At 44.1% G+C, this 19,242-nt stretch overlaps 1 protein-coding gene and 1 long non-coding RNA gene across 4 annotated transcripts in view; one reads left to right on the top strand and one right to left on the bottom strand.

Annotated features, from left to right (window-relative positions):
* LOC137375410 (uncharacterized) overlaps window positions 1–4,970 on the bottom strand; it is an 88,741-nt gene extending 83,771 nt beyond the window's left edge. Inside the window, exon 1 of the long non-coding RNA XR_010975997.1 lies at window positions 4,885–4,970. This is a non-coding gene — a long non-coding RNA (uncharacterized lncRNA). The remainder of the gene's footprint in view (window positions 1–4,884) is intronic.
* The window catches only part of LOC137375409 (sodium/hydrogen exchanger 9-like), a 490,009-nt gene that overhangs the window by 326,020 nt on the left and 144,747 nt on the right, over window positions 1–19,242 (top strand). The gene's annotated exons all lie outside the window — the stretch shown is intronic.

Here is a 19,242-nt window from a genome sequence, read left to right as displayed (position 1 = left end):
TATTTGCAGTGACCAGACGACGAGGAGCAGCGCTGGAACCAGGCTTAAGGTAGGTCAGGGTGGGAGAGGTCTCGCGGGGTGGGAGTCAAGGGGTTCGGCAGAAAAGGCAGGGGGGTCCATCAGTGGGCCCTCCTTCCCAATGCCAAGTCCCTCGTTTAGGCACTAAGTGCCTAAGAACGAGGTGCCGCCCCCCTCCCCACGCACCCCAACAACACCCACCGCACCCGCAGAGGCGGGAAGCAACCAGCACAGTTTCTCATGCCGTGCTTCTTGCGCAGCGACAGGGCTGCCCGCCCCATGGGTAGTTGCGGCTGCGACAGGAAGAGGCCCTTAATTGGGGGGTTAATTATCCAGTTAAGGGCCTCAATTGGCACCGTGGCGGGAAGGCCCGGATAAAATTTCAGATAGAATTTCAGTGGAGGCGGGATGGTGGCGGCCCCCCACCCACCACCACTATTCCACCCGATTTTATGCTCTCTCCACCTCCAAACTCACCGTGGGGGAGAGCATAAAATTCTACTCACTGCGTTAGCATTCATAATGGTTACTTTCTCCAACTGCTATTGCTGTGGAAACAATGGCAGCCTAAAATTACTTTTTTTTTTGAAAAAGCAATACTGGTATTCAGTCACATTGACACAAAATGTATTAATAACAGTGATTAGCAATGTTTCTATGTTTTTAAAACTATTGTCTTGAGAGTATTCTGGGAAAGTTTCCCCTTATTGTCTGTTGTCTATTTGGTCAGTTGGAACATGGCCTGTTTTCAGACTATTATCAGCGTCAGCCAGTGATTACAATTATGTGGTTTCCCCTTCTGAAGATTATGTTCTTCCCTTTTAAGACTTGCAGCATTCTCAATTCCATGGTCAATGGTAGCTTAGACTGGGGACCGAGCATAGCAAGACTCAAACTTCCATTTGACCCTCCTCCATGATGTTGTACATGAACCCAATTTCCCCGTGACATCCCAGTAACTCTTGTGTTCTGAATGGTAGTAAGTGTTATATCACACTACAGTAGTACCTTCCTTTTAGGAAAGTGCCAGCGATGAATAGTTCATACCAGGGATCTCCGCATTCTGAATGATATTTCAAATGTCCCTTTCAATTTCCGGACTTGTTTTAAATAAAATATTATCCCATCCCAGAATTTATTTTACCACCCTTGCATAATACAGGATTAAATAGTGTGATGGATTGATGTGCAGTGGAAAAGCTTCCTGCTACAGGAAAATGGGAGGCCCCTGTTCACATTGACAATATACTGATTCTTTCCAGTTATTGATGGAACTACTTTGCGGATACTGTGTGTGTTTCCTGTTGTATGATTACCTTTAAGAGTGATGTCCCTTTAAGATCTTAGTATGCTAATGAGCTAGGTACCAGGATATAGTCATGTGACTAGAAGCCAGAGTCACTTTGCAACTGGAATACTCACAGTAAGGTTTTGTAAATAGCTCTGTACTGTGTAATAGTTTAGCTGCAGTAAACATGTTTGAGATCGTCAACCAACTGGACTCCATGCATTTCAGTTATGTTGCATCAGACAACATAAAGAACGCATTATATGATGGCAGTGGTAATGAGAAGACAAAGTCTAAGTTGAAGACCACAGATAAAACAGCTCTGAAAACGACCTTTCCTACAGCCAGAAGAGAGAACGTTCGAGAGAAATATTGGCCCAAACAGTAGAAATAATAAAGGAACTTCCCTCCAGCTGTAGACGACAGAGCACAGAGTGACAGGCTGAAAGTAAATTCCTGTGATCGGTTGAGTCAAAAGAGAAAGCTCTAAAGTGCTTAAAAATTGATTTTTGTTTTCTTTCAAAGCCTCCGTGGGAGATAGAAAAAGATGGGGAAGACCAGACTCCTCTCCCAGGTTGATCGATATCGATGCCATTACAGGAGACGTCCAATAGCCAAAAATACAGGAAAACCCCGATCACTGCAGAGCCTCATCCACATAGCCTAGGTTTTAAAAACCTCATTCAATCACTTGAGCATGAAAAAGAGCTTTTATTCACACAGCCACAGCTATAAACATACCATTAAACTACTCAAGAGTGAACAATATGAACTCTTAAAAAAAAATTTAACTGCCTAGTGAACGGTTGTGTAAACAGACAGGCTTAAGTGCTGCAACCAAGATAAACACACAGCAGTGTCAAACACCTACTCTTCTCAATCCAAGCAGCTAGTATAAACAACAAAGAATTTCTTAAATGGAAAACCGTGCAGAATCATAGAACAAGTCTTAAAGCAAGTTTTAAGCAAAAGAACAGCAGAAAGATGGATACCAAATTTCCTAGCATGAACTGGAAGGCCAAGGATATCCTATCCGAGTTCCAACGTTTCAAACAAAGAATGCAGTTATGCTTCATAGAGCAAGTAATTGTAGAACCAGAAAAACAGGCAGTGAAAATACTAAAAGCAATAGGAAATGAGGGATTACACAGAATCAATACCTCTGGCTTATCTGAAGAAGACCAGAAAGATCCTGCAAAGATATGGGAAATGCTGGATGATCAGCTCTGATTAAGAGTGAATTTTTGAATTCCCTGTCTGGAATTGATGTCCTTCAGGAAAAAGCCACAGGAATCAATAGACCAGTTCATCAGTAGATGCCGTAGTAAGGGCAACAAATGTGACTTCTCAGAAACTGAGCTGTCAGATCGAATAATGGAGCTGATGATTGTATCAACACACATTGCAGTGTTTCAGAAAGACCTCTTGGGGGCAAAAAGAAAGGTCACAGCATTGATGCACTGCTAGGAGATGGCAGGAAATATGAAACCATTGTAGCTGAACAACAGCACCTGCAAGCACTAGGGTCAGCCAACAGTATCGGCATGATAACCAGGTCGAAAAGAGCAAACAAGCTGTGTGGTAAGTGTGGTTGGTCTCACTCACCACAAAGTTGTCCTGCATTGCAAGACCTGTGCATGGCATACGGTGCAAAAGGACGCTGGGCCCGCCTGTGCAAGAAATCTGGCTCCAAATATGCAGCCAGAGGTCACAGTGGGACACAGACAACAGAAGACAGGTGCAGCAATAGGGCAACTGCAGCAAGGAGAGCGCCAGAAAACTGCGAAGTCCAAACCGAAACAGACCTGAGACAGGACTCAGAGAGAAGCAACTTTCAGTCAAAAGACAAGCGGGTGTTCCACATTGTGAACCTGACACATCACATTGATGAAGTCAAGCAACTGAAAGCTTTTGCAACCATTAACATCACGTGCCCAAAGAAAGCTGGTAACCATACACTCAGGGTTAAGATTGACACTGGCGCTAGTGCAAATATCCTACCAGTTCGAATCCTGGAGGATATGTACCGGAGTTGTTGGAAATCAGTGATACCGCTGCCAAGTTATCTGCATACAACAGGTCACCATCCCTTGCAGTGGCACACTAACAATGCAATGCAGTCTGCATGGAAACCACAAATATTTTATCTGGTAAACACGAGTAGACCAACAGTGGTAGGACTACCAGCCTGTAAGCACCTCAACATCATGACCATCCACGACATCACCAAGGTACCATTACAGCAGAATAGTCCAAGGGTACCTGCATTGAGTCACTCTGCGACCTACAACAAATGTACCCGGACAGGTTGGGTGCCGTAGGAGGTTTCAAAGGTGAAGTCGTACTGCACCTCAGAGAGGATGCAATTCCGTCAGTGGACTCTCCCAGAAAGTGCAGCGTGCACATAGAAGTAAAGCTTAAGTGTGAGTTAGATGACATGGGCGCAATGGCATCATCCGTGGTGTGCATCATCACACAGACTGGTGCAGCTCAATTATGTGCGTAATGAAGAAGAATGGAGAAATCAGGATATGTCTAGATCCAAGGCATCTAAACCTATACCTAAAGTGATGCCCCCACAAGATTCTGACATTAGAGGAATTAAATCCCAAGTTCACCAAAGCCAAATTCTTCCCCAAGTTGGACATTAAGCATGGATATTGATTGGTACACTGAGCTAAGAATTCATTACATTTCCCTTCTTATGGAGACTTACTTGCCCCTTTTTATGGCAGCCTTCACCATTCCTTTTCCCAGCCTTCCTCATCACTTTTATGCTGCATTCCCATCTCCTTTTTGCACCAGTCTACATCCTTTTATGCAGCATTTTCCTCCCCTTTTTATGCAGCATTCCTCATCCCTTTTATGCTGCATTTCCCATCCTGTTTAAGCAGCATTCCTCATCCCTTTTATTCCCTCTTCATTTATGCTGCATTTCCTATCCCTTTAATGCAGCGTTCCCTCTCCTTTTTAGCAGCATTCCCCACCCAGTTTACGCAGCATCCCCTGTCATGCAGCCTTTCTCATCCTATTTATGCAGCATTCCCGATTCCGTTTTTACAGCATTCTCCTTTCCTTTTTATGCAGTTTGCCACTCACCTTATGCTGGATTCATCTCCCCTTTTTTATTTAGCACGTGGCTACTTTTTTAAATCCTCTGTTCCTTTCTTCCTTTTAAAGAGTTTTACTGTTTATGCCTTTTTGTAGCAAAGCAAGTTCAACATCTTTTGAGAGATCTGAACTAGTTAAGCATTTGAAGACTTTGCCAAAAACCACATTACAAGGTTAGTTAGATCATATCAAGAATTCTAGATTTATCAAATTTCTCATCTATCTTCTCTTATTCTTTAGAAGGGTTTGAGCTATCTCAGCTGACTTGCTAAATGGGCAGATGTCCAGAGCACCAACTGTTGTGCCTAATTTAACTCGGGATGGGAAGATTGATCCCTTTTCCAATTATATCAAACTCCCAGGCACATGACACCGGAATACAAACATATGACAAGGAGAAGTTTAGTACAACAGTTTTATTTAGACACCAAATAAGTACAAGTGTCACTTCTTGTACAAGATAGTACCTGTCAACGCAGAGGTGATCAGTCTCTGGTTTCGGTTGATTACTGAGCCTCCGGACTCAGGGTCCTGCCTTCGGGAGTTGTTCCTAGGTTCCCGCTGAGGATATACTCTAGAGTAAACCCTTATATATTCTTTAAAGGCTCATTGCTCAACCCACAACTCACATGATCATGTCTTGCATGGTCTTTAAGATAAAGCTCCAGACATTAGCTCATCTTTGATTAGCAAGCGTTAGTGGTTTAGTTGCCTAAGCAGATGTCCAGACTTGTTTGTGACACCCATTGTTTGTTCCCCTTAATCTGCTCCCCTTTATCTGCACCGTTCAACAGTCATGTACCTTTAACCACAAGTTTCGACATGTCTGTAAGCTTACTTCCGCAAGTTCTGCGCCTATCTTAGCTGCCTTAGAGCATGCTGGGTATAGAACAATACTTGACCAATTTTCCCCCTTTGATCCTATAAATTTCCAATTTTTATGGATCACTACCCATTTGGTATCAAACTCCTTTTTTCCTCCAGCATGTTCCTGAGTAACTCTTGCCTTTGTTGCCCCTTAATTATGAACTTTAACTTGAATACCAGACATATTATACAGTACAATCAGTAACACAACTACACTTACGTACCCGTATCCATGGTGGTATTTGTACAGTAGACTCCCAGTTCATAAGGTCACCCCACCAATTGGTGGTTCTTATTTGGTTGATCTCCTTCTGTGTTTCTTCAGTTTTTTTGTTGAATCTCATAGAACCTTTTGCGGCTAAATCCACCATCCTTCGTTGTTCCTGTAGATTAGTCAGAAGTGGCTCGATCTTATATTCGTGCCTTTCAAGATATTGTATCAGAGTGTCCTTAATTTCTCGGTGTACGGTGATATTCACCTGTTCCCGTCGATGTATGTCCACAATTTCTACTTGACCAATCCTAGTTGGCTGTTGAGGCACCATACGGAACGTGGAACAAAAACAAGAAATGCTGGAATCACTCAGCAGGTCTGGCAGCATCTGTGGAAAGAGAAGCAGAGTTAACGTTTCGGGTCAGTGACCCTCTGCTTCTCTTTCCACAGATGCTGCCAGACCTGCTGAGTGATTCCAGCATTTCTTGTTTTTGTTTCAGATTTCCAGCATCCGCAGTATTTTGCTTTTATACAGAACGTGGAGTTGGTTATTGGACAGGTTGTCTTTCCTTGGGGATAGCTTACAGCAATTGTTGTTAAGCCTTTATACGCCACTTGAGTAATTCCAGAAGTAGCCTTGGTTGTTTCCATTGTACAGTTAAGAGTTAGGTTACTCTTAAAGCCACACATTGACTCGGGGGTCTTATATATAGGATAGGGACAAATCACAATGTTGCCTCCCATCTCACATCTGTTCAGAGCTGTTCCAATTACTTCATCCTTGTTCTTAACAGCATAAGATAGAATATTGTGATATTTAATGTGTTCACAATTTCTAATCACTCCTATATTTTCCACCTTAAATCGTGAGATGGGGTTCTCGTTCTGGGGCATTTCCGGTATTCCCAATATTAATCCCAACATGCTCCCCCTTGTAGTAGTACACCCATCTGTCCACCAGACCTTAGTTATCTGCCTATAGTCACGCATAGTCATATTTCCTTTCTTGCTTCCTTTCAACATTTCCTTCAACTGAGTATTATTTATCCATACCGGTACCTCTCCTTCCTCTATTTGTCTAAGGTTTTCTCTAGTTTGTTCTAACATCCATGATCCACGAATGGATCATATGCTTTCATTATTGTTTTGTTCCGATTGATCCTTTAATCCCTTAATTAGCTTGTTAATAGAACATAGAACATAGAACATAGAACATACAGCACAGAACAGGCCCTTCGGCCCACAATGTTGTGCCGATCCTTTGTCCTCTGTCAAGGACAATTTAATCTATACCCCATCATTCTCCTTTATCCATATACCTATCCAAAAGCCTTTTGAAAGTCCCTAAAGTTTCTGACTCAACAACTTCCCCGGGCAAGGCATTCCATGCCTCGACCACTCTCTGGGTAAAGAACCTTCCCCTGACATCCCCCTTATATCTCCCACCCTTCACCTTAAATTTATGACCCCTTGTAACGCTTTGCTCCACCCGGGGAAAAAGTTTCTGACTGTCTACCCTATCTATTCCCCTGATCATCTTATAAACCTCTATCATGTCACCCCTCATCCTTCTCCTTTCTAATGAGAAGAGGCCTAGAATGTTCAGCCTTTCCTCGTAAGACTTATTCTCCATTCCAGGCAACATCCTGGTAAATCTCCTCTGCACCCTCTCCAAGGCTTCCACATCCTTCCTAAAATGAGGCGACCAGAACTGCACACAGTACTCCAAATGAGGCCTTACCAAGGTCCTGTACAGCTGCATCATCACCTCACGGCTCTTAAATTCAATCCCTCTGCTAATGAACGCTAACACCCCATATGCCTTCTTCACAGCCCTATCCACTTGAGTTGCAACTTTCAATGATCTATGCACATAGACCCCAAGGTCTCTCTGCTCCTCCACATGCCCAAGAACCCTACCGTTAACCCAGTATTTTGCATTCATGTTTGTCCTTCCAAAATGGACGACCTCACACTTTTCAGGGTTAAACTCCATCTGCCACTTTTCAGCCCAGCACTGCAACCTATCCAAGTCCCTTTGCAGACAACAATAGCCCTCCTCGGTATCCACAACTCCACCAACCTTTGTATCATCTGCAAATTTACTGACCCACCCTTCGACTTCCTCATCCAAGTCGTTAATAAAAATCACAAACAGGAGAGGACCCAGAACTGATCCCTGCGGCACGCCACTGGTAACTGGGCTCCAGGCTGAGTATTTACCATCTAAGACCACTCTCTGCCTTCTATCAGTTAGCCAATTCTTAATCCAACTGGCCACATTCCCCACTATCCCATGCCTCCTGACTTTCTCCATAAGTCTACCATGGGGGACCTTATCAAATGCCTTACTAAAATCCATGTACACCACATCCACTGGTTTACCCTCATCCACTTGCTTGGTCACCTGCTCAAAGAATTCAATCAGGCTTGTGAGGCAAGACCTACCCCTCACAAAACCGTGCTGACTGTCCCGAATCAAGCAGTGTCTTTCCAGATGCTCAGAAATCCTATCCCTCAGCACCTTTTCCATACGCCCTTCTGAACAGTAACCAACCCTTCAATTCCTTCGGTCAAGGTTAAACTGGTTCGAGCTATTCTCCCGTCCTCTTGGTTAAGGTTAGCTAACATATTTTTAAGCTGTTGGGTTAGGGTTCTCAATTTACTGTCTATATTTTGGAAGTCGATAGTGTTAAACACTGAGCTGCCTATGTTAAATACCGTGACGGCGCCATTAACCAGACTTCTTTTTTTTCCTATGGGGAAAAATTTCACCCTTACTATCACTGTCTATATTCGTCCATTCTTGTCCCAATAGTTGTTGCGTCAATACTTTATATAATTCCCTCATTTTTGCTGGACACCAATCTGGCAGGGCTATGTTTGATATATCCAATACAACCGGTACTAACCAATGCTGTACATTGACACCCAGAAGTATGTGTATGATAATCATTACTAACCCATTTTTGAGGCCAGGGAGGCAAATTGGGCAGGTTACTGGGTCCAAGGTCGGGGTAGTTGTGGGGAGTTCAGGGTTAAACTGTCCTCCCACCACTTGCCCCGGTTGGGGCCCTCATATTTGTCTTTGGTACCTTCCCTTGGTACAGACTCAGGGTCCGGCTACCAAACGTACAATTTCACCATCCCTTCTTGGGGTCGGGAAAGGGCGGGTACAGCATTCCTGTACTAGTACAACCCACCTGTACCCCTTTATCGGTACAGTTCCCACCGACCTGATGGTTCTTTAATCGTACTTCATGCCACACAAACTCCTTACTGTTGCTCGGGCTCCTCACCCATGATCCATTAGGCTTGCCCCATATTGGAACCGTCCAAGCTTGGTCTAACTCACGAGGCTGTGCCTGATGCAGAAACCATACTGAGCTGGATTGTCTTTTAACATTGGTGGTCGTACACCGCAGCTTTGTAGGTTGATTACGGACGATGATACTGATAGTTCCCTCGTTTGGATCACACCGGACCTTCCCCTCCTTGTACCATAATGTTCTTGAAAAGTTTACCCGGTTTCAGCTTTCTTTTATTGCTTCCTTTGCCCTTTCTACTGCTTCTGCGTTCATGTCTTTTACTTTGCTCGGGGTCTCCGGACTCGAGGTGGCTATCATTGCAAGTAGCTATGGCAAGCGCACATACCCACCAATGCATGTTGGCAGATTATTCACTCCTGCGATACACAACCAAGATGTCATTTACAAGCACTAAATATCTGATACTTATTCTGGACCATTCCCTAGATCATAATCATCATCACCCAGTCTCCTTCGCCTTAATCGGGCTCCCTCAGGGCCTGGGGATGGTCTATACAATCGTGGTTGGTAGACAGTAGGGTTGAGTGGTCCTAGATCTAGAACATTCCAGAGTGAGGTGAGCTGGCTGGAGTCAATGTTTTGGGTCTAGTGTTAGGGGTTCCTAATGTCCTCGCTACTGTAGGCACTTTAGGGTTGTTGTAGCTGATGCAGTTGGAGGGGTGGATGGCTGAGAGGGGGCAGCCTGGCTACCGACTTTCCAGTACCAGAGGGTCCTGGCCCTCCGTCATTCTCAGAATCTGAGTCTGATTGCTGTTTTAGGAGGTCTCTTAGGTGTAGGGAGTGTCCATCCCATGGGGATCCTTGGCTCCTGTCTCTCCTTCCCCAGGGTAACCATCGTCCTTGGGGTAATGGGGTTGAACCACCGTGTGGTTGCCATCCTAGAGGGGGACCTCCATCATTGCCACCCAGTGCGTCCAATAATACATGGTGCTGATGGCTACTCTGTTTTCCTCCGTACTGTTTTAACTGATTAATGTGGCACCACTGAGTACCTCCGGTGTCCATCATGACTTTGTAGACTGAGGGGCTGGCTTTGTCTACTATGCTGTAGGGTCCAGCATACTTAGGGGACAAAAAGGTTCCTGTTTGTTGTACCCTAACCATAACTTGCTGTCCAATGTTTAGATCACACAAATTGACTCTCCCATCAAAATAGGCTTTACTGGCCTGTTTTCTTTTTCCCGTGTTCACTGCTGCTGTTAATTTAGTTGCTTTTAGATTGTTCAATAGGTCTTTAACTACCTTCACATGGGCCACAGCTTCTACTTCAAGTTCTGATAGGTCTAGACCCAAGAGGCCTTCAATTCCCCTCATGTCCCTTCTGGTTATGAGCTGGTAGGGGGTGTATCCAGTGGAGCTAGATACTGTGTTCCGAACTGTCATTAGTACATCATGCAATACATTGTGCCAAGTTGAATTATTTTGTTGGACTGTTTTCCTGATCATGCCCTTAAAGGGTTCTGTTCAATCTTTCTACAGTACCGCTAGACTGTGGGTGGTAGGCTATATGGAATTTTTGATCTATGCCAAGCATGGTCATAATTGACTGCATCACCCTTGGTGTGAAGTGTGAGCCTTAGTCTGATTCAATGCTACGAGGCAGTCCCCAATGGGTAAAGGCATGTTGTAGAGTATTTCTGCGGTTATCTGAGCTGTGTTAGTCCCAGTAGGAAACGCTTCCACCCACTTGGGAGAAATGTCAATGATGACTAAAATATATTTAAAACTTCCCTTGCAAGGTGGTAGCGGCCCAATATAGTCTATCTGTAGGTTGGTCCAGGGGCCTTCCTCGGGTCTGGTATTTCTCAGTTCTTCTTTCTGAGCATATTGGTCTGGGTTATTTTGGGCACAGATTAGACAATTTTCCACATAATGTTTCAAATCACTTCCAAATTGAGGCCACCAACACAACTGTCCTAGTTTCTTAACCGTTGACTTGATACCCTGGTGTCCTTGTAAATCCGGTAGATAATTTGCTTTCTGTCCTGTTTGGATACTACATATTTTCCATCCTTCAATACAATACCCTTTTTAGTGTCTATCCGGTTGCTCAATCTGGAATACCCTGCAGACCAGCTAGGGCTTCCTTCTAGGATACCCTTTAAATGGGGGTCTTTTCTCTGACTTTCAGTTAGGTCCTCGACCTTAGTCTGATTAGGAGTAAGGGCTTGGATATCTCCTTTATTTTGGGTGGTCCATGCAAGAGGGTCCCACTCATAGCCATTGGGGGCTCCTTGTTTGGCTAATTCGTCGGCACGTCTGTTGCCTTCAGGGGTTTCTTTACTGTGGGCTTTAACTTTGATCATGCCGGACCTGCCAGCATAATTATTGGCGTGTTCAACGATTTTCCTTAAGAGAGGTGCAGACGGTAGAGGTTTGCCATCGGCTGATACAAATCCTCGAGCTTCCCACAAGGGTAAGTATTCGGTTAGACTATTGCACAAATACATACTGTCTGAGTAAATATCTACAGGTGGGGGAAAGGTAGCTGGGTGTGAGACTACATCGGCTACGGCTGCTAACTTGGCGCCTTGTGCACTAACGTTGTTGGGTAATTTAATAGGTATTTCCTCCATCACTTCCCCAATTGCTGTTATCCTAACTATACTGCACCCAGTTTGTCTAAGTCTGTTTTCTACAAATGAGGATCCATCCACAAAAATTTTGACAGACTGGGTAGACCCCGGGTTACTCCCCACTTTCAGAGCCTTTGCTGTCAATACCTGACATTCATGTGGTTCGCCTTCGCTTTGGTAATTTAGATTGACGGATAGACATGGTCTGGACCTGATTTTGGTAACTTTAGTGTCTTTTCCTTGTAGCAGCAGAGTCCATCTGGCTACCCTGTTCTGGCTAACATTGCCACCCTTCAGATGGCCGTCTAGTAATAACTATATAGGGGTATGTTCTGTCAAGATAGTGATAGGGCTAAGGCCAATTATATAAGTAAAGTTCTGTATGGCCCAAAATACCGCCAGTAAATGCTTCTCACATATCATAAAGGTTCTTTCTACTGAAGTCAGGATCCTAGAGGCATAGGCTATAGGGCAAAGCTGTCCATGTTTCTCCTTCAGTAGCACAGCTGAGAGCGTAGTGCCAGTTGTAGCTACCTCAAGAGCAAAAGGCAGAAATGGGTCTGGCACTTTCAGTGCAGGGGCGGTTGCAAGAGCCTGCTTAAGTGCCGCCACAGCCACAGTGCACTCTGGGGTCCTTACCCACTCAGAATTCTTTTTCAACAAATTATACAGCGGGGTGGCTTTCAGGGCAAGGCCATCTATGTGATTCCTACAGTACCTTACCAATCCTAGAAATAATCGTAGGGCTTTAACAACCTGTGGTAAGGGTAAGTTTAAGACCGCTGTACGGCGTTTCTCCTCAATCTCGTGCTTTCCTTGGGTAATAACTATACCGAGGTAAGATACTTTCTCTTTCATGATCTGGGCCTTTTTAGGATTGACCTTCGCTCCTGCCTGTTGCAGTAGCTGTAAGAGTTCTTTCAATAGATCATAATGATCTTGTTCTGTTTCTGTTTGTAATAGTAGGTCATCTACATACTGTACTAGGCACTCTGGTCGGGAGAAGTTCTTAAGGCAGTTTGCCAGTCTCTGGTGAAATATAGACAGGTTGTTATGGAACCCTTGGGCAAGCAGGTCCAAGTGTACTGCTGGTCTTGGAACATAAATGCAAATTTATATTGGCATTCTTGTGCCAGTGGGATAGACCAGAATCCATTGCTGATATCTAATACTGTAAAGTACTTGGCAGCTGGCCGCTGTGACATATGAGTTTCTGGACTGGTTGCTACAGTGGGAGCGGTAAGGGGCGTTACCTTGTTTAGTTCCCGATAGTCAGTTATCAGTCGCCAAGATCCATCTGGCTTACGCACTGGCCATATGGGTGAGTTGTTGGTGGAAGCTATTGGTCTGAGCACTCCCTGTTGTAGGAGGCTGTTGATTACTTTCCCTACCTCCTCCTCGGCTTCCTTGGAGAAGCTATGCTGTTCCTGGGGTTTAGGCTCGGGTCCCTCAATCACTACTTCTCCGTTTACTCTACCACAATCATATTTAGTCTTAGCAAACACTTCCCATAGCAGTTTCTGTGTTTGTCCATTTTGGGTAATTTCCTCAGGTTTTAGCCATAATTCGGTCATAGCACAGATTCTTTCATATCTACCATCGCCTACTTTCCATACACAACAGTTGGCTGGGTCAAAGAATAGTCCCTGCTGTTTCATTAGATCAATCCCAATAATATTTCCTTCCCCGTTTTCACCTCCCCAGTCCAATAAGATACAAGGGTGGTTAAAGGTTTGCATGCCCATTGGTTCCATATCCTGTCTTATTATGTCCGGTAAATCCACTAAGTATAATTCTTTCTGAGGAGAGCATGCAAGTGTCAAGGGGTCCTTGATGATTTAACACTGTTCAGTGTCCCATAAAAATAGGGTGGGGAGTCCTCCTACGCCACAGGTCACTGTAGGTTGTCCAGATTCATCCCAGTTTCCCCTGCACACCCATTGTGAGGCCTGACACCATCATTGTTGAGGATTTGGCAGTTCCGGATAGCCTGGCTAGCTACTACTGGGGTGACCCGTCATTGGGACCATCCTAAAGAGTCCTTGGGATCCCCTTTCTCCTTTGCCTTCTAGAGGCATTTGTCTAGGTTGGTTCCCTCCTGCATCCGGGGGTCCTTCTGAGTTATAACGGGGTTGTCGCCTCGGGGTGTCACAATCCCTGGCAAAGTTCCCTTTCCTTCCACAGTTTTAGCAAGTCCCACCATCCTTTCCTGTACTTCCTATGGGTCCTGCTAACCTTCCCCGCCCTGCCTGTCCATATTGGGATGGTCCCGAATATGGGGGTGGAGGTCCTCTGTTAGGGATCGTCCTCGACCTCCTCCTTCATTTGTCCATGATGGTCCTTGTGGGACAAAGGCATGGAGTTTGCCCTGTAGGGGTTTGCTTCCTGATTTACTCTCTCGCTTAGCTAAATCTCGCTCCCAGGCTCTAGTTATTCTCCTAAGCGCACATTGTTCTGTATGGGTCTAATCAGTAGGGTCATAACATTCACAAGCATTCAGGCTTGACTCGTTGGAGTGGGCGATGAGTGTTCTTACCCATCTTGGTCCATTAATATTCCCTAAATTTTGTATGACCAATCCGGGTCCGTAAACTTTGTCAAAGTTGCTCCAAAGCCGGTTGGCAAAGGCTACGGGGTGTTCGTTAGCTCCCTGCCTACACTTGTGCAAGCTGGCTGTGGGGTCGCCTTTGTTGGCACCTGAGGCTTCCAGAATGGCTGCCTTTGTTTGGTCAGGGATCCCGTTCCCTAACTGTTGAGGTTGCGGGATTGCGGAGAACAGAATTGGGTCTACACACATTCCCAATAATTTTACTTCCTCCCGGTCGTCCAGTCCGCGCAGTGCCCGGAGCTGGGTGATGGCGGTAAAAGTGGTGTCTGGGTCTCCATACTTAGGGACCTCCTTCTGCATCTCGGCCAACTGAGTGATGGTGTACGGAGTGGTGTAAGTCAAGGTCTGACCTTCACCTATCACACCTGGGCTTTGTCCGTTCTACGGGTGGTTACGGGTGCCATGGGGGCTGATGGTTCTAAGGGACCACCAAGTGCTGGCGGATTATCCCAATCTCTCTGGTCCGCATAATGGTTGCTGCCATCATCTCATTATACTGACTAGCTCGCCACGCAAGCTGCGTCCAATCTACTTCACTGGGATTCCCCCAGTCATCGTCAGGGTCTTCCCTGTCGTAGTTTACTGCTCTCTTGCTGACACTTAATGTGGTCACCCTGATTGTGTTTGTTGTCTGTGGTCTGTTGTTGTAAGACCTTCATAACGATCTGGAGATTGCAACATTTCTGTTCAGTTTTAGTTAACTGTTCTTTAGCCCTTTCAGCTTCTCGCTCAACCTTACTGCGACTGTGTTCAGCCTTTTCAGCCTGAGTTTGGAACTGACTCAAAAATACTAATTGTTTCTGTTGTTCGCCCTGGGACTTCTTATCTTCCTTTTCTAGCTGGAGGACCCGGTCCTTCCAAGCATCCCTATCTTTTTGCGTCTTTGCCAGTTGTTCTTCTAATTGCTCTACTTCCCTTTCCTTTTCATCCAATTCAGTCATACAGGAGGCCATTGCCTTTGCTAATTTAGGGGCTTTCGTAGTGTGGTGAGAACGAGCATCCTCCCAATGCTGCACTTCTATGGATCCCTGACCCGTGTACAGCTTAACAGCAAACTCAGTCCATGAGGGCCATTATCCTCTAAGTACCCCCTCAATTCCGATTCCCAATTGGGCCGAGACTGAGCCATTTTAATACTAACTTTCATTGGAAGATTCCCCGAATCCTAAATGAGCTTATACTGGAGGATTTCCCGAATCCTTAACTAACGTACATTGGAGAATTCCCCGAATCTTTAACTTCCCCTTTTGTATTTCAGTGTCAAGTTCGGATCCAACGAGCTTAAGACAAGCTTCTTATCAGGATCCTGCCCACTACGCCAGTTCTGTTGTGCCTAATTTAACTCGGGATGGGAAGATTGACCCCTTTTCCAATTATGTCAGACTCCCAGGCACCAGACATCGGAATACAAACATATGACGAGGAGAAATTTAGTACAACAGTTTTATTTAGACACCAAATAAGTACAAGTCTCACTTCTATTACAAAATACTATCTGTCAACGCAGAGGTGATCAGTCTCTCGTCACGGTTGATCACTGAACCTCCGGACTCAGGGTCCTGCCTTCGAGAGTTGTTCCTAGGTTCCCGCCAAGGATATACTCTAGCGTTAACCCTTATATATTCTTTAAAGGTTCATTGCTCAACCCATGTCTCACAAGATCATGTCTTGCATGGTCTTTAAGATAAAGCTCCAAACATTAGCTCATCTTTGATTAGTAAGCGTTAGTGGTTTAGCTGCCTAAGCAGATGTCCAGACTCGTTTGCGACACCCATTGTTCCCCTTAATCTGCTCCCCTTTATCTGCACAGTTCAACAGTCACTTATTTGTTTCCCTTTGTCTGCACCATTCAACAGTCATACACCCTTAATCACAAGTTTCGACATGTCTGTAAGCTTACTTCAGCAAGTTCTGCGCCTATCTTAGCTGCCTTAGAGCATGCTGGGTATAGAACAATACATGGCCAATTTTTCAAGGCCTATGCAACTACCCTAATTCAACATTAATTTGCAAAGAAAATACTTGCATTATGTAATGGCTCACAACATCTCTCAAACATCACAAAATACTTCACACAGCATGAAGTACATTAAAATGACACTAATCCATTCCCACTTCCTCTCTCTATGTGTCTTTCTTGTGCTCAGTCTGTCACTTGCTTTTTCTAACGTCCACTTTCTTTCTCATAAAAGTTCACTTGCTCTCTCTTTCTCCTCTAAGGCTACAAAGCTGGCTGATAGTGTTGCACAAAAGGTGTCAGAGCACTGTTGGGCTTGAGTCCAGGGAACACCATGTTGCATCAGTCCTCTTTTACAATTGACTTAGGAGGTTTTAGTTTGCGGCCCTATTTACAAAAATAAAAAAGCCTTTCTGCCCCTAATAGTGATGTTCTTCTGATAGGGAATCACAACATTCATCAACTTTTTGATAACACTTTGCTATTGTGACATCTGCCCTTTAAAGCAAAAATACTAATTCATCAGATAGTTATGTGGGTGGAGCTGGCTGTATATGCAGCTCTTCGGTTAGCTGCAGTGTGTTTATTTTAGCCACACTACCAGAAGGACGTGGAGGCTTTGGAGAGGGTACAGAAGAGGTTTACCAGGATGTTGCCTGGTCTGGAGGGCATTAGCTACGAGGAGAGGTTGGATAAACTCGGATTGTTTTCACTGGAACGACAGAGGTGGAGGGGCGACATGATAGAGGTTTACAAAGTTATGAGTGGCATGGACAGAGTGGATAGTCAGAAGCTTTTTCCCAGGGTGGAAGAGTCAGTTACGAGGGGACATAGGTTTAAGTTGAGAGGGGCAAAGTTTAGAGGGGATGTGTGAGGCAAGTTCTTTACACAGAGGGTGGTGAGTGCCTGGAACTTGCTGCCGGGGGAGGTGGTGGAAGCGGGTACGATAGCGACGTTTAAGAGGCATCTTGACAAATACATGAATAGGATGGGAATAGAGGGATACGGTCCCCGGAAGTGCAGAAGGTTTTAGTTTAGGCAGGCATCAAGATCGGCGCAGGCTTGGAGGGCCGAATGGCCTGTTCCTGTGCTGTACAGTTCTTTGTTCTTTTGCTGTTCTGTGTTTGACTGAAATAATTTTGTGTTCCAACGTCTTATGGCATTAAAACACAACGCTTATATAGAACAAAGCTGGCTACATTGTAACAGAGGTAGCTAGTGACAGAAATAAATCACAGGCCAATTTAATATAGAGTTCTATCCACAGAATTCATTATCTAAAAGTAATGGGATCATTCCTTTCCACCTTACTTGGGAATCTGGGAGAGCCAGTGCAATTAATCTCAGTGATTAATTGTGATGCGTCATAGCAAGGAAGGTAATCTAGGAGTAAGTGTTCAAGAAGGAATACTCAATACCTAGGCAATCTTTAAATTCTCAGATATTTCATTGCTTATCTAGAAGAATGCCACATGAGAAACCACAATCGCCTTCTTTGGTGCATACAGCCCCGGTCAACACTGCTGTTTGGTGATTTGCAATTTGATTATGCAGATGATCTAGATTTCGTCATTACTTTTCAAATGTTGAATAATTGCACTCCAGAACTGTATTAGCCATTCTAAAGGAAAATGCAATGATTTGATGTTGCTTTATGTAGGCAGCACTGTGTGAGCAAGTCTATATAGCAACAATTGTTGCTTTTCAAAAAATAATTGAGTGTGCAAAGCACTGTGAAATATTTTGGTATCGTAGGCACTATATAAATGTAAGTTTTATTACACAGCCACTGTAGTGGCTATGGACAAAAATATAGATACCAAACAGGAGGGGACATGGAAAAATGGATAGGGTTTTTCTGAAGGACCATTGGCATGACAGAGAGGAAGGCCTTTGACATTGAGGAAGAAAGTGACCATGGTGTTCCAGAGGCCAGGATCATGAAGGCTGTATGTGTGACTATCAAGGGGAATGGAGGACAAGAACAAGACCATAGTTAGGGAGGGATGTTGCGCATAGCCATGTAAGGTAGGGCGAGACCATTAAAATATTGGAGCGTGAAGATAATAATTTGTAAGTTATCTTACTGGGACATGGCAGCCAAAGGAACTTGAAAAGGCTGGGATTATGGAAACAATTGGACAGCTGGAAAATTATTTCCAAAAGACAATATTGAATGATTATTAATGGAGTTTAGGACTGCATCAAGAGTCCCTTTTGTCATGGACAGAATCCTATTTCTAATGAGTAAGTTCCCAGTTGTCCAATTCACTGGCCATGTAACTGAATAGAATACCTGGCTATATGTAGAATATCTCAATTGCGGATCATCTGTTCCTTACTTCTAAAGAAATAGAGTAATGTGAGGACAGATCAATAAAAGTGGAACCTCAATATTTTAATCTTTGCAACACAGAGACAAAATTTAAACAAGTCTTAGAAATTTGGGGATCTTGCAATGCTGACCATTCGATAATGGCTTTCAGTCACAACTGATCAGTGTTTAAATTAAATTCATTTTGTAACAAGTTAATCTTTCAGTTGCTTTGCAATTTCTGATCTCCTTCATGAACCCATGTCAGAATACCCAAATCTTTCACACTGCTAATTCTTGTACTCTGTTGCTTGACAATTACTTCTTGAGGAGGAGAGTTAAGTGCTCCTTGCGTGAATGTTTCAACTATTCATAGGCAGAACATTATCCATGACTGGTTTAATGTGGCCTGAACATTGGCTTTAATTTTGTTCAACCAAGTAGGAGCTTTTCATTCAACGAACAAGTTGTAAAATGTCCTAAGAAAGCACTATTACCTGCCTAAATGACTAGACTTGTGTATACGAGCATTGGTAATATAGCACCGTTCTGTCAATGTAATCTCAAGACAGATTGCTTAGCATTGTAACTGTTTCTGAAAAATCCATCCACATGCAGCTCAATGCATTCAAAATGAGTTACTGAATTACTTTTAGTTTTGATGATGCCTAGATCATACAATATATTATGTGCTGCTGCACATGGCAATATTCTTTAAAAAAAAAAGTGGTTATTATAATAAGGGATGGCCAGCCTGAAGAACACTAATGTTCTTGTTTTGTCTTTTACAAGGGCAGAGTTCATCTGTTGCAATATAGTTCAGTCTCATGCTGGGCGTTGCTCAATCTTGGTACAGACTTCCTTTCTCTGTTTCTACTTAACCTCCCCTCATCGCTGTGACAGCTCTGGTGCATTTTCCTTCCTTTAAATTTACTGGTCTACCACAGGCCGACCATGTCT

This window comes from Heterodontus francisci, chromosome 11 (genome assembly GCF_036365525.1).
Source record: "Heterodontus francisci isolate sHetFra1 chromosome 11, sHetFra1.hap1, whole genome shotgun sequence".
Classification (NCBI taxonomy): domain Eukaryota; kingdom Metazoa; phylum Chordata; class Chondrichthyes; order Heterodontiformes; family Heterodontidae; genus Heterodontus; species Heterodontus francisci.
Note: the sequence above shows the minus strand (reverse complement) of the source record. Positions and strands in the feature narration are given on the sequence as shown.